Source organism: Budorcas taxicolor, chromosome 14, assembly GCF_023091745.1.
Source record: "Budorcas taxicolor isolate Tak-1 chromosome 14, Takin1.1, whole genome shotgun sequence".
In the NCBI taxonomy this organism is placed as follows: domain Eukaryota; kingdom Metazoa; phylum Chordata; class Mammalia; order Artiodactyla; family Bovidae; genus Budorcas; species Budorcas taxicolor.
Genome location: NC_068923.1, coordinates 84009449 through 84026223, shown reverse-complemented (window position 1 = coordinate 84026223; position 16775 = coordinate 84009449). Strand labels below are relative to the sequence as shown.

The 16775-nt window shown below is 42.5% G+C and overlaps 1 non-coding gene across 1 annotated transcript; it reads right to left on the bottom strand.

Moving 5' to 3' along the window:
• Nucleotides 1-6309: 6309 nt before the first annotated feature.
• On the bottom strand, nucleotides 6310-6440 carry LOC128059707 (U8 small nucleolar RNA). The gene has a single exon (XR_008200631.1). It is a non-coding gene; the product is annotated as a U8 small nucleolar RNA (small nucleolar RNA).
• Between the last annotated feature and the right edge of the window lie 10335 nt (nucleotides 6441-16775).

The window sequence follows — 16775 nt, the reverse complement described above, 5'->3', positions numbered from 1 at the left end:
AGAAAGATTGATCTGTTCCCCACAGACCCAACCATGATGACTGGATAAACTGAATGTGGTACATCCATACAGTGGAACATTCTGCTAAGTCTGCTGAGTCACTTCAGTCGTGTCCGACTCTGTGCGACCCCATAGACGGCAGCCCACCTGGCTCCGCCGTCCCTGGGATTCTCCAGGCAAGAACACTGGAGTGGGTTGCCATTTCCCTCTCCAATGCATGAAAGTGAAAAGTGAAAGTGAAGTCACTTAGTCGTGTCCGACTCTTCGAGACCCCATGGACTGCAGCCTACCAGGCTCCTCCATACAGTGGAACATTATTCCCCCATACAGTGAAACATTATTCAGCCACAAAAAGGAGAGAAGTATTGATACATACTACAAATTGGCTGAACCTTGGAAACATTGTGCTATGGGGAGAATAATAGAGATGAAAGGCCACCTATTGTATGATTCCATTCATAGGAAGTTACCAGAAAAAGGAAATCCATGGAGGCACAGACAACAGATTTGTGGGTGTTAGAGGCTAAAGGAAAGGGGAAGTGGGGGTGACTATTGAACAGTTATGGAGTTTCTGTGTGGGGGATTAAAAACGTGCTGGATCTAGACAGCGGTGATGGTTACATGTTATTGTGCGTGTACATAATGCCATTGACCTGGATGTTTAAAAAAGGTTAAAATGGCAAAATTTTTATTCTGGGTATTTGAAAGTGAAAAGTGAAAGTGAAGGCGCTCAGTCGTGTCTGACTCCTTGCAATCCCATGAACTGTAGCCTACCAGGCTCCTCTGTCCCTGGGATTTTCCAGGCAAGAGCACTGGAGTGGGTTTCCATTGCCTTTGGGTATTTATAGCCTAACAAAAGATCACAAGATACCCGTCCTCACAGTGTTCAGGACCCTGGGAAAACATGATTGATAAAGCAGAACACACGAGCCCCGCTGGCCACAAACCCCTTTGGCTGGTGTGAGTGGAAAAGAAATTGACCTGAGTTGCTCCAATGCTTCTCTGTGCCCCAGGTCAGGGATGGCAAAAATCTCTACAGTTTACTACATGTGGCCAGGTCCTAAGCCTTGCTGCCAGTAAAATGCACAATAGGACTCAAAGGCTGGTGACCTGTGTGGCAAAAACCCACCTTATCACACAGGGCGTCCCTGAGGCCATGACAGATCCCGACTCGTGGAAGCTCCTTTGGCCTGTCACTCTAGGCCAGCTGCTGAAAATTACCCCAAATTCAATGCCACATCCCATGACTGGTCCCACAGAAAGGAGCCAGCATTGTAGAATCTCAGTACAGAGGGTCCCCTAGCTGTAGAAATTAGAATATTTACATCTGGGTGTTTTTTTTTTTTTCATGAAAAGAGGAAGCCCCAAGTTATGAAAATACAATAAAATAGCTTTTTATTGAGCATCTATGAGATGCCTGGCACTGTTCGAGGCACTTTACTCATTTAATGTTCAGAATGACTCTGAGAGGTGCTTTATAGACTATACAGGCCCAAAGCCCTTCTGGAATTTGCCCACTGCCCTTTGGCTACCAGTATACACCCTGAGACACAACGCAGAGAGCCTGTCTCCAAAGCCAGTGCCCCAGGTACTATACTCTTCAGCACTGTGCCCTAAATTCTGTACACTTCAGACTCTCTCAATTACCAGCCACCGGCTACCCCTGCAGAAGAAAGCCCAGAAGACTGACTAGGGGGTTTCTGAATTTCTCCTGGGGAGGTAAAAAAGGATAGGCTGGGATCTCAGGCAGGTGGTGGTGCGGGTGTCCCTGGGGAGCTGGCGCCTAAGACACCCATTTGAAGAGCACTGACTTCCAGGACCACGTGCTCTCAGTCAGGAATTAGAAAGAACAGCCCCACTGTGTGGGCCCTGACTGTGGGAGCCCGTGGACCAAGAAGGCTTTACCTGGCCTCCAACCCTGGCATGTCTTGGCCACACAAGGTCCAGTCTGCAGGTCCTGGTTAAAAAACAAGTTTGTCTTCCTTGATATTTTACAGCATCTGTGGCTGTGACCCTAGATACAAAGCTCTCCGTATCACCAGCAGAATGAATTACACCATGGCCAACAGGGCCAAATTCATGCTATGAACGCTCTTTTTGTTTCAGCAAAATATCATTGATCACCTAAGTTAATGTTGAGTTAGATTGCTCAGGTTTTTTAAGTTTGGTTTATCTTTCATTGGAGAATTCAGTTTGATTTTATAGCTTTATTAGGGCCTAAGTACAAGAAATATAAAACTACAAATACTTTTTTGTATTCATGTAATATGATATTAAAAAATAATTTAAGTCAACAATGAGGGTTCTTGTGAAATTTTTTCCTTTAAATGAAAGTTTCAGGAATATTTGATTTTACTAATTCTTCCTTTTCCCAGTCGTAACCTTCCACATCACTTACAAGTTTTTTTTTTTAATGGAAAAATAATTATGCTAAACTAATCATAAGTGTAATTATGTTAAACTAGTAGTAAAGAAAGCTGAGCGTCAAAGAATTGATGCTTTTGAAATGTGGTGTTGGAGAAGACTCTTGAGAGTCCCTTGACTGCAAGAAGGTTCAACCAGTCCATCCTAAAGGAAATCAGTCCTGAGTATGCATTGGAAGGACTGATGCTGAAGCTGAAACTCCAATACTTTGGCCACCTGATGGGAAGAACTGACTCATTGGAAAAGACCCTGATGCTGGGAAAGATTGAAGGCAGGAGAAGGGGACGACAGAGGATGAGATGGTTGGATGGCATCACCGACTCAATAGACATGAGTTTGAGCAAGCTCCGGGAGTTGGTGATGGACAGGGAGGCCTGGCGTGCTGCAGTCCACGGGATCGCAAAGAGTAGGACACGACTGAGTGACTGAACTGAACTGAACTGAGTCATAAGATTCTTTCATTGGTTCCCATCTCATGAAAGTCCTCAGTATAATCAGCTCTCATGTTTTGCTGATTTAACACCAAAAACCTTGAGCCCATGTTCTTCCTTGTCTGCTGCCTTGATGCTCTGTGGGTTGTTGTTCAGCTCTTCAGTACAGAGCAGTTCACTGTGTTGAGCACTGGGCCAAGCACTGCGCCAGGCACTGGGAACACCACAGCACCCCAGTCCCTTCCCTGGAGGGCAGTACAGTCTGGCAGGGGAGAAAGACCCAGGAGTAAAGACACAGCCCAGCAGTGAAAGTGAAAGTGTCAGTCGCTCGGTCGTGTCTGACCCTTTACAACCCCGTGGACTATAACCCGCCAGGCTCCTCTGTCCATAGTAAGAATACTCTTACTCTGTCCAGGTAAGAGTACTGGAGTGGGTTGCTGTTTCTTTCCCCAGGGGATCTTCCTGACCCAGGGACTGAACCCACATCTTCTGAGTTTCCTGCATTGCACGCAGATTCTTTACCCCCTGAGTTATCAGGGAAGCCCCCCAGCCCAGCAAGGTGCTGTAAAAGGAAAGAGGACATTACTCTGTAGAGGAGAAAGAGTGTGCGCTTCTGGGCACCAAGAAGGATATCACAGAGGAAGTAGTTGCCGAGCTACATCCTGGCTATTCACCATGTGATATTCACCCAAAACAGAACACCCAACCTTTGCACAAGTCCTTTTTTCTTAGACAGTGTTTCCAAATAAAATATAGCAAATAGTATTGAGGCCATTTTCTTTCATTTCATTTTTATTTTTCATTTTCCTGAAGGCATTCAATCAGATGAGCTCCGATCTGAATCTTTCACTTACTAGCCCTATGGTCTTGGATAAATGGCCCCTACTCTTCTGAGCTTCAGTGTCCTCATCTGTATAATGGGTGTGATATGATGCCCACTTCACCTGTGTGTCTTCCTCTAATCAGATAATGTAAAGAACATGCTAAGAATAAGGCAGTACACATATCAGCGTACCATGGATGATAACTGCGGATATGTTTTAGCAGTAGAACTCTTCAGATGCAAGGCTGGGAGACAGATCACATGCCTCACTATATCCTGATCATACTAAGATCTTGTGGGAGAAAATCTATTTGCCAGGTTCTGGATACTCAGGAATGAACCTGTTTCACTTCTAATACAGTTGCCAAGAGATTCAACTGATTTCAAAATCTGCTTTCTAGAGCCTATACAGAGTGTGCCCTTGTGATAAACCAGCTGTACTTTTATTTTCAGCTACATTAACCAGCCAGTCATAATAAATTTAGGTCATAATAGGATACCAGAAAAGAATTACCCAGAGGAATAGTCTATGACCACGAAACTGTTGTAACACTTAAGTAACTGAGAGAAAAGTTAAAAAACAGTAAACAAACTTTTTAAGTCCCCCAGTACATCTATAGCGTTATTCTGGGGCCAAGCTTGACATAAGAGGTTTTTAGCATTTAGTAAAAATAAGTAAATAAACAATATGGAGAAAGTTCAAAAAGTGAAAGAGAATATTCGTTTCAGCTTTTCAAGGGATGTTGGGCCTGCGTGTTTTTGTTAAGAAACATCTGTCAGGGTTTGTGAACCCACCAGAGTGCCAGAATTCACTTGTTTAATGTGGGGATAGATTGTAGAGCCAAAAGCCCCAGGCAGATTGAGCAGGCTGGTTGCCCCTGGGAAGGCAGGAATTTAGCTGAATGCCTGATGCCATTTTGGTGCCAACTAACAGAACTTCTTGATACTAATGAGGCTTCACCATTTCAGAGCAGTTACATTAATTGACATTAATCAAAACATCTATTGGAACGCTCACCCTTTCTCTCAGAATATCAGTCAGAGGCCAGTGTTTGGGAGCCCCTCTGTCAAATAGCAAATCCCTTGCTTTCACAGTCCTGAGCCCTAGAGAAGGCTTAATAAGTTCTGCTCACCTCTGTGCGTCTGTCACCTGGCTCACCTTTCAGTGGTGCCAGCATGGGAGAATGGAATCCCAAACACTGTTTTTTATGCTATGATTGCTTTGGAAATTTTCATGGTGGAAATGTCTAGATGTCGACAGCTCTTTCAACCAAGCTTCCTGATCCATTCAGGCAAAAGGGAACAGTCCTTAACCACAGTCAGAGCCTCTCACTGCTGGCTGCCCAGCCAGTCTCCACACTGGTTTTAGTGGTGATTGTGAACCAAACTGCACAGTGGGATAATTTCACAGTTCATTATCTAAGAACTAGTGGAACCTCAAGAATTTCTTTGAGGGCACGTATACAAAGGTTTTATATATATATATATATATCATACCTAAATTTGATGGATTTATTGACATTGAGATTTGTTGAGCTTTGGTCAGAATTACCTAGAAGGAAGTAAGAAGTAGCCTTTGCTATATAACATTATTTGTGGTAGTCATCAAAATAGCTTTACTGTTTGTTTAGGAATTTTGTGAGGCCTGTTTGAAGGCAGGAAAATGGACTTGCAGGGTCCCTGCCAGCTCCATGAGTTTATGAGTCCACAATCGGGCCGAAAATATACACAAATAGTCTTCCTAGAAGATTTTGGATCATACCAATTTGGCCAGAACAACATAAAGACTGACTTTATCTTTTCATTTTCTTCACACAGCCTGGGCTAAAGGAAACGCAGGCCATGGCATCTGTGCAAATGAAAGCTGATGGCAGGCTCAGAAGTCACCGTGTTCCAGCTGCACCTCAAAGCCAGGTGCTCTTCAGGCAAGTCCTGGGATGTGTGAGGGTTCTGGTTTCGCTAGAGCTTGGCTTGCTCATGTTCAGCCATGACCAGGGACAGGAGAGGCTTCAGCCAAGTCTGAATCCTGCTTAGCCCCTGTGGGATTTGAGTTTAGTTCTTTTAAAACAACATTTTGATGAGTTGTGTGTAAATGAATCAGAAACATATGGAATCAATTTCCCTTGAAGTGTACGTGGGTTTAAAAATTAAGGGGGAAATGTGTGTGCTTGGGTATGTATCAAAGGCAAAATGTTTAAAAAATAATGCAAGATGCTTTGCAGAACAGAAAACATGCCTTCCTTCTTGAAGCCAAAGCAATCGCAGCAGATGAGGGGGCCAGTCCTGTGACTCTGAAGTTACAAAGTATGCATGGGGCCTGGCCTTCCAAGATCTGCTGTTGCTCTGCTAGCAGCCCCCTGCAATGTCCTGCTGCTGCTGCTAAGTCGTTTCAGTCATGTCCGACTCCGTGCGACCCCATAGACAGCAGCCCACCAGGCTCCCCTGTCCCTGGGATTCTCCAGACAAGAGCACTGAAGTGGGTTGCCATTTCCTTCTCCAATGCATGAAAGCGAAAAGTGAAAGTGAAGTCGCTCAGTCGTGTCGGACGCTACTTCAAGTACAACTAAGGAGACAGCAACAAAGACTCAATCTAATCGTAAAGTACATTAATATCACGGATCGTCAGGAAGAATCAGATAGGAGCAATCAGGGTGCTGCAAGGCCTGATTACGCAGAGCCATTAATCATGAATCATGCGAGCTCCAATCATCATGTTCCTGCAGTGTCCTAGGACCTTGTGAACAACAACCAGAAAATGAAAAGCAGACACAATCCAACAGGGAGGACCAATCATATCTGGGTTGAAAATTAAATCACCAGGTAAGTCAGAAAGATTTTCAAACAAGGTACTTGCACTCTCTTCTCCAGGTAATTTAATTCTAAATGGGGGACAGTCTGCAGACTGAGATATCAACTGAAGCTGAGAGATACAAACCGTGAATTCTGTCTTCTGAACCATGAAGATCCATAGGGCCCAAGGCCATGAATATCAGTGAAACAGACTGTTTTGAAACTGAAACTTGGCCAGAGAAGAGCCCAGCTATTAAATCCCTTCTGGCTTCTGCTGCTGCTGCTGCTAAGTCCCTTCAGTCGTGTCTGACTCTGTGCGACCCTATAGACAGCAGCCCACCAGGCTCCCCGGTCCCTGGGATTCTCCAGGCAAGAACACTGGAGTGGGTTGCCATTTCCTTCTCCAATGCAGGAAAGTGAAAAGTGAAAGTGAAGTCGCTCAGTCGTGTCCGACTCTGTGCGACCCCATGGACTGCAGCCCACCAGGCTCCTCCATCCATGGGATTTTCCAGGCCAGAGTACTGGAGTGGGGTGCCATTGCCTTATCCACTTCTGGCTTCTAGGGTATGCTTATTATTTGGTCACATCCTCCCTCCTATAGAATCAGTTCCATTATAAATGGTGAGTCAAACTTATGGCCAGAGACCAGCCAGGTTCTGAAACTGTTTAGAGACAGGTGATAAAAGCGATTGTTGCTACGTGAGGCCATCAAAAACAACATGCAATCTACTATTATATTAATTGTGTGAAGGGTAGGACAGTTCAACACCAAAATATATATGTAGGTAAAAATAACAAACAAAAGGAAATCTTTCTTAACTAAGGTAGTTAATCAGTACATGCTGACATTTTTTTTTAATGAGCTATCTTAAAAATAATTTCCAATGCAGTTAAGCAAATCTTCATATTTTGTCTTAAAATTTCAATTACTTTTCACTGTTAATTGGAGAGGGCCAGTTTGTTCCGACAAGTAATGGAAGAAAATCAGATTACAAAGAGACAATATGCCATCACTGTTTCATCAGCTGGGGAACTTGAGAGAGCTGAGACATAGCAGCACCGCCGTGCTCTTGGCCTTGCACGCTCCTCTGTCTTCTGGGTAAAGTCTATGGAAGAGAAGAGGGAGACCAGATGTCCAGCCTTGGAGCGGGCCAATAGCAAGGCTGCAGACCGACCCAGCATGACTCTTTCCACCCACCGCTCGGCAGGCCTTCATGTCCCTGTAGCGCAAGCAGCATGGGGACTCCAGAGCAAGACTTAGCTTTATAAAAGCTTTATCAATCACAGGCCCTGTCTTGCCAATTCCATTGGATTTAGGCCAGCGCTACAAGACTAGATTTAGCTCGTCGCTCTCCCACCAAATGCTCACCTACTCTGGGTCGCTTACCTCCACTGATATGGACTTCCTCTCCTTCCAAACAAGTTTGAGTTATCCACAAGCACACTGAGCATTTTCCTTGTTTTTAAATTGGAAAAGAATATCTGTTTATTGAAACTGTGGCTCCTTGAAAAGCAGATTGTGGTTAATAAAACAATTGTGATTTACATGATAGTTCTCTGAATTGATTTCCCAGGTCATTTCATTCTTTGCTTTCTACTACTCAGAGTTTCCAACTGGAAAACAGGTACAATCTACTAGTTCTTGTCTCACTACCTCAAATTACTCCCTCCCCTCCTCAGCAAATTGTAGCATAAAGCAGATATCTCCCCTACCCCTCTACAAGCAATTATTAGACTGATAAAATTTCATTTTAGTTTTTCGTACTCAAATTCAGGAAATTCTTAATACCAGCACAAGCTATATAATGGTTTTCAAAATCCATTTATTCATCAAACATTTACTGAGTATACCAGGCACTGTCATCAGAACCAGAAATTTAAAAGCATGAGAAATTGTTCCTACCATCAGCTTTTAGTTTCTAATAGAAGGACATAGGTGTAGAAGTAAATTATTGCAAATGAGAGGTCTGGTCACCAAGATAAATGTATGCACTAAGTGTGATGAAGGAAAAGGGATGGTCAGCTCTACCTTGAGAGAGGAGTATGGCTTATGAAAAAACACAATTACTTTAATCACCTCCTGTTCACTCTGCTGATGACAGAGAAGGAGGAGAAGGGGACAACAGAGGATGAGATGGCTGGATGGCATCACCAACTCGATGGACATGAGTTTGGGTGGACTCCGGGAGTTGGTGATGGACAGGGAGGCCTGGCGTGCTGCGGTTCATGGGGTCACAAAGCGTCGGACACGACTGAGCGACTGAACTGAACTGAACTGATGACAGAGATTCCACCCCAGGGTTATGGAAATGGCCAAACATATAACACTGAACACTAGACAGGAGAGATTGACCGCAGTTTATTAGTCACAAGTCCTCACATCCTGGGAGAGGGAGAGGATATCATAGGCTGTACAGGGTCACATTATGCCTGGAATCTGGAGTGACATGAACCACCAGGGACTGTGAGAGGCAAGCTTTCTAGTATCAAGAGGGTGAGATGCCCCTGGCTCCCACAAGAAGCTGTGATTGGCTTGTTTCAGTAGCTCTGTGACTGGTGAGGGATTGGAACCCACTACTCAGAGTTAAGCAAATGCTACATTGTCCACTTGATAAGGAAGGTCATTTGTCTGGGGGAGTTTATCTATAGCAGCAGAATATGGAGGGTATCTTGGAGGAGACCATTGGAGGCCTTTCCAGTTTCATCAGACATCAAAGCAGTTAACAATGTTGAATTTTAATGTCAGGCTTTATATCACAGTGATACCAGAGACAAGTCTTGAAAAATACATGGTCAGACACCAGGTGGCTGAACAAGGATAGACTGATCCCAACAAGGGAGAGCAAAGGCCCAAAGGCATAAAGTAATGCTTAATGGAAAATATGCTGAATATTTCTAAAAACATGAAGGATTTCTACAGCTGTAGAAAAGAAACCATGATCTATCTTTAAAGTTTAAAATATTTAAACTTATTAGAGGTAGTGAAAGATGAGACTTGTTAATACAGAGCAACACGATCCAACAGAAATATAACATAAGACAAAAAGGTGAGCCACCCATGTAATTTTAAGTTTTCTAAGAGCCACATTTTTAAAAAGTAAAAAGAAATAGATGAAATTAATTTTAATGATATAATTTAACTCAATATATTAAAAATATCATTTCAGTATGTAGCAATATAAAAATAGTAGTAAGAGATTTACCTTTTTCATACTAAGTCCTTGAAACTCAATATGTATTTTTATAGTTACTTTATACCTGCACTTGTACCAGCTACACCTTTCAAGTGCTAGATACCACCCTTAGCTGATGGCTGCTATATTGGACAGAACAGATTTAGAGCATCTTGAATTAGCTTAAGTTTGGAACAAAATGCTATGTAGCTTTCTCATCTGTAAATCAGCTGTTAAAACAGCAAGCTTGCACAGCTGAATGTAAGTTTTTAGAGGAGAGATGACAATGCTTGGCATGTGTATTGTTGCTGCCACAAACTCCTTACTGTAACAATTACAGATACTGCTGCTAGATCCCAGCACTCTTTCCTGCTAAGTCTGCAGACTGCCACTCTCAAAGACTGGAACTGGCGTGTAAGATGAATCCATATACTATCTGTTTCCCAAATACGCAAACCTTATCTCCTTTCCTAACTAAGCTTTAGACAGTAGATTTTAGCACACCTGAAATATAATGCAAAAGAAGCTAGGGAAGGACGTTTTAAAAAAAACTCTTCAATTAATATCATTTGTTAGAACCTCTAGATGACATTTCTAACTTGGCTACCTGACTGCATGACTATACATTTTATATCTGAAGTTAAGAACCATCTAAAAGACTGTTTCTGAACTTCTACAGAGAACACTGATGGTTTGCAACATAGTTACACTGAGTTCTTCAGAAAGTAAGTTCAGTTCAGTTCAGTTCAGTCGCTCAGTCGTGTCCGACTCTGCGACCCCATGAATCGCAGCACGCCAGGCCTCGCTGTCCATCACCATCTCCCCGAGTTCACTCAGACTCACGTCCATCGAGTCAGTGATGCCATCCAGCCATCTCATCCTCGGTCGTCCCCTTCTCTTCCTGCCCCCAATCCCTCCCAGCATCAGAGTCTTTTCCAATGAGTCAACTCTTTGCAGGAGGTGGCCAAAGTACTGGAGTTTCAGCTTTAGCATCATTCCTTCCAAAGAAATCCCAGGGTTGATCTCCCTCAGAATGGACTGGTTGGATCTCCTTGCAGTCCAAGGGACTCTCAAGAGACTTCTCCAACACCACAGTTCAAAAGCAACAATTCTTTGGCGCTCAGCTTTCTTCACAGTCCAACTCTCACATCCATACATGACCACAGGAAAAACCATAGCCTTGACTAGACAGACCTTAGTTGGCAAAGTAATGTCTCTGCTTTTGAATATGCTATCTAGGTTGGTCATAACTTTTCTTCTAAGGAGTAAGCGTCTTTTCATTTCATGGCTGCAATCACTATCTGCAGTGATTTTGGAGCCCCCAAAAATAAAGTCTGACACTGTTTCCACTGTTTCCCATCTATTTCCCATGAAGTGATGGGACCAGATGCCATGATCTTCGTTTTCTGAATGTTGAGCTTTAAGCCAACTTTGTCACTCTCCTCTTTCACTTTCATCAAGAAGCGTTTTAGCTCCTCTTCACTTTCTGCCACAATGGTGGTGTCATCTGCATATCTGAGGTTGTTGATATTTCTCCTGGCAATCTTTATTCCAGCTTGTGTTTCTTCCAATCCAGCATTTCTCATGATGTACTCTGCATATATGTTAAATAAGCAGGGTGACAATATATAGCCTTGACGTACTCCTTTTCCTATTTGTAACCAGTCTGGAGAAGGGAATGGCAAGCCACTTCAGTATTCTTGCCTTGAGAACCCCATGAACAGTATGAAAAGGCAAAATGATAGGATACCAAAAGAGGAACTCCCCAGGTCATTAGGTGCCCAATATACTACTGGAGATCAGTGGAGAAATAACTCCAGAAAGAATGAAGGGATGGAGCCAAAGCAAAAACAATACCCAGCTGTGGATGTGACTTGTGATAGAAGCAAGATCTGATGCTGTAAAGAGCAATATTGCATAGGAACCTGGAATGTCAGGTCCATGAATCAAGGCAAATTGGAAATGGTCAAACAAGAGATGGCAAGGGTGAATGTCGACATTCTAGGAATCAGCGAACTAAAATGGACTGGAATGGGTGAATTTAAATCAGATGACCATTATATCTACTACTGCGGGCAGGAATCCCTCAGAAGAAATGGAGTAGCCATCATGGTCAACAAAAGAGTCCGAAATGCAGTACTTGGATGCAATCTCAAAAACGACAGAATGATCTCTGTTCGTCTCCAAGGCAAACCATTCAATATCACAGTTATCCAAATCTATGCCCCAACCAGTAATGCTGAAGAAACTGAAGTTGAACAGTTTTATGAAGACCTACAAGACCTTTTAGAACTAACACCCCCAAAATATGTCCTTTTCATTATAGGGGACTGGAATGCAAAAGTAGGAAGTCAAGAAACACCTGGAGTAACAGGAAAATTTGGCCTTGGAATGCAGAATGAAGCAGGGCAAAGACTAATAGAGTTTTGCCAAGAAAATGCACTGGTCATAGCAAACACCTTCTTCCAACAACACAAGAGAAGACTCTACACATGGACATCACCAGATGGTCAACACCGAAATCAGACTGATTATATTCTATGCAGCCAAAGATGGAGAAGCTCTATACAGTCAACAAAAACAAGATCAGGAGCTGACTGTGGCTCAGATCATGAACTCCTTATTGCCAAATTCAGACTTAAATTGAAGAAAGTAGGGAAAACCTCTAGACCATTCAGGTATGACCTAAATCAAATCCCTTATGATTATACAGTGGAAGTGAGAAATAGATTTCAGGGCCTAGATCTGATAGATAGAGTGCCTGATGAACTATGGACTGAGGTTCGTGACATTGTACAGGAGACAGGGATCAAGACCATCCCCATGGAAAAGAAATGCAAAAAAGCAAAATGGCTGTCTGGGGAGGCCTTACAAATAGCTGTGAAAAGAAGAGAGGTGAAAACCCAAGGAGAAAAGGAAAGATATAAGCATCTGAATGCAGAGTTCCAGAGAATAGCAAGGAGAGATAAGAAAGCCTTCTTCAGCGATCAATGCAAAGAAATAGAGGAAAAGAACAGAATGGAAAGACTAGAGATCTCTTCAAGAAAATTAGAGATACCAAGGGAACATTTCATGCAAAGATGGGCTCGATAAAGGACAGAAATGATATGGACCTAACAGAAGCAGAAGATATTAAGAAGAGGTGGCAAGAATACACGGAAGAACTGTACAAAAAAGATCTTCACGACCCAGATAATCATGATGATGTGATCACTAATCTAGAGCCAGACACCTTGGAAAGTGAAGTCAAGTGGGCCTTATAAAGCACCACTATGAACAAAGATAGTGGAGGTGATGGAATTCCAGTGGAGCTGTTTCAAATCCTCAAAGATGATGCTGTGAAAGTGCTGCACTCAATATGCCAGGAAATGTGGAAAACTCAGCAGTGGCCACAGGACTGGAAAAGGTCAGTTTTCATTCCAATCCCAAAGAAAGGCAATGCCAAAGAATGCTCAAACTACCGCACAATTGCACTCATCTCACATGCTAGTAAAGTAATGCTCAAAATTCTCCAAGCCAGGCTTCAGCAATACGTGAACTGTGAACTCCCTGATGTTCAAGCTGGTTTTAGAAAAGGCAGAGGAACCAGAGATCAAATTGCCAGCATCCGCTGGATCATGGAAAAAGCAAGAGAGTTCCAGAAAAACACCTATTTCTGCTTTATTGACTATGCCAAAGCCTTTGACTGTGTGAATCAGAAAGGAAAGGTCACTGCAAATAAGCTGTTTAGCAGGTTCCTATAAAGACACACTCCAATGATTCACACTCACTGACTGTCGCTCTACTAACAAAATATATTTTTAGTATACCTATATGACTCAAAAAATAATATATACTTGATTCAATATCATTCGCTGAGTCTGAATTTTTTGGGTAAGAGATCCGTTTTATTTTGATCATTCATTTTTAAATACCTCTATGGGGTTCTTGGGCTTCCCAGGTGGCTCAGCGGTAAAGAATCTGCTTGCAATGCAGGAACCGCAGAAGACTCAGGTTTGATCCCTGGGTCAGGAAGATCCCCTGGCAGAGGACAGGGAAACCCACCCCAGTATTCTTGTGTGGAGAATGCCATGGACAGAGGAGCCTGGTGGGCTACAGTCCATAGGATTGCCGAGAGTCAGACATGACTATAGCAATTTATCACGCATGCTAGGGTTTCTTTCTCTTAGTGTTTTTTTTGCTGACTGCACCCAGATTGTTGTGACATCTTAAAGATGCCATTGCCTATGAATTCATATCTTGTGCTATGTATTTACTATATGATATGGGAAATAATTTATATTTTGATACAGAATGATAGGCAGAAACCTAGGAAAGGGGATGCAAAGATTCAAAGACCTTAATTGCTCTTAGAGTTTCAAACTGAGAAAAATTAATTCTAACATATATGGATTGTGATCTAACTGGGAAAATATTGTGCTCACAGTGTACAGGATTCAAAGCATGAAAAGGTTACAGAAGGAGGCCCTGATGCAGTCTAACAGAGTCTGGATATGCACTGATAAATAAAGGCACAGTTTACAGGATTATTAAAATAGTTATGAGGCAATATTAGAAACCTCTCCTAAAGGTTAACTAATAAAATACTCTATAGAACACTCTATGGACCAAACCAATACCATTCTCCTTTAGGATGAAACGGTACTGCTTTTTTTGGATCATATTAAAAAACGCTTGCTTGACTAATTTTTCCCTATGAAATGCATGCATTTCAATCTGAAAATTCCCCCAACCCATCATTCTAAATTTCATCTTTGACATACTTTAGGCAAATAGAAAAAAAAAATTAAAAAGTAATGAGGAAGGGGCCAAACAGCTTTGAGAAGTTCCCACATATGTGCTAATTAGTGATTCCATCTGAAAATATTCCCAGAAAGCTGAATGAGTAAAGCAGACTGGGATAAATAATGCAAAAACCCTGTAGCATTGTCACAAACACCGTAATCAGGGCTGTTCATGAGTTCAGAGAATCTCCAAGTGCCATGCCTGACAACGAAACATCAGTGAAGTAAAACTGTGCTAACAACCTTGGGTTATCACATATGTGCTCAAGAGTGTACGTACACACACACCACTTTTTTCTTTCAACCTTTTGGTTCAGCCTAAGCAACACTTTCAGGGTTTATATCTCACTCACCCTCCACTTTGAGGTCTGTTTTTACATGCATTGAAATAGAATTTCTTACATCTAGTTTGTGGTGCCGTTGAAATGTGCAGGCTTCTTGCAAACACTGGTCCAGTTTCATAAGCACACGGAGATGATTAGCTGTGAAATAAGGCATTAGTCCACAGCCGCAAACACCAGATGAAATACTCTCCGATTACAGGCACCGCAACCTCTGGAGTCCCTTTTGTGAAATGACAAGCCTGCTGGCTCAGTCTTCGGATACAACGCCCAACTGTGTTTTTTAAGTACAATTGAGTTTCATTAACCAGACCAAAAATACTGCCGGCTGAAATGCATTCTGTAAAGTCAGTGGAAAAATAACACTAGTAGTTCCATAAATGAGGGGTAAATAGCACTATTATGGTAATTTCTGGTTTTAATGCTTTCAGCTAACACAGGAAGACTATGATTTGAAAGTTGCAGAGGAGATATTAGAAGAAACACCTAGATCCTTCACTAGAAGAGCTACAGAAATGACAGTATAAACTGTGCCATTTCACTCTGGGCTCCCCCCACCACCAAAAAACGGAAAAGAAAAGAAGCCTTTAATGGCTTTATGAGTGTGTGTGTGTGATGTGTGCGTGTGTGTTTTATCAGCAGCATTTCTAAGGCTCCCTCCTTCCAGACCTTAAGATTGCACAAGAAGCAGTCACAGCCCCTCCTCCTCCCGCCGGTCCCCACCTGCTGAGGGGCACCCTGAAGCCTGATTGTTTGAGCCCCAGAAAACGCTGTGTGCTCCCAGCCAGGTTCTGGGCACAGCAGCAGCCTGGTGCTTTGCAAGGCCAGAGTGCGCTCCCACTCTGCGTCAGTGACCCATTTACCGGACCGATTTTACTGCTTCCTCAAACTTATCGGGCATGAAAACAAAGTCTGCTCTATAGGAGTAAACACAGGGCCTGGAAACAGTTTGAAGCCTGCCTGCTAATGAAGGCCTTTGGTCTCTTCTTTCTGTAAAATCAAGGCCTCTTACAAAAAGAATAAACTGCCCTCCATGACAGGGAGTCAGGTAACCAGGTATTTACATTTAGACAAGATAGAGTCTCATCTGGCAGCCCGGAAGAATGCACAGCTGTCAGGAATCAAATGAAGGCTTTCAGAAATCTTTCTCAAGAGCCAAGGATGCCATTTGAAGAACAAAGTAGTGAGCAATTTCCCACTAACATCACAGGAATTTTAAAAACTAATTCTGTTTGAAAGATACGACCTGCCCGTATCCATGGAAAAGTCTATGGCTCAAGCCTTTAAAAAATATTTTTATAAATTTTAATGTATTTCCTGTATAGTAATTTTTCTTCTTTAAAGTCCTACTGATTTTTCACTATACAAAAATATTTTAGCGTTTGAGGTAAAAAAAAAAAAAGACCTCCCCTTCATACATATATCGCAATCTGTACTCTTTTTATGAGTTTGATGAGAATGTAACAGTCAATTGCTATCCTTTGTCTAAATCCTGTTACAATAGAAACAGAAGTCTATTCATACCATACATAAGGGTCTTCTCATTGCTATGCATTTTAATGCACTAGGGTCCTCAATAGTTTACGCCCCAGAATTTGGCTTATGGATGTTCTTGAAAATGTCTGGAGAATTATAGAGACAAGGTGATAGAATCCAGAGCTTCCTTTAATGACACTGGGAAATGGAAAGTGGAAGAGAGCAATTCTGAGTTCAAGAAGACAACCCGGATTCAGACTACCTTCTGCCTCAGGCTTTTTGGGCTCCTGCACGCATCCTGAGAAAGGGAAGCTGCAAGAAAACCAAGTAAAATTAACAAACAAGTGGATTATAAATGCATACACAAATGCATACCTAGACGCAATGTTTTATCATTCAGCATTCACCGAGTTCCTGGCACTGAGAATACTGTAGTTACATTGATGTAGGACACAGACATCACTGCTTACCTGAATTTTATAACCTGGTGGGCATGGGGAATTGTGAGGAGAGAATGCATCTAAATAAAATAG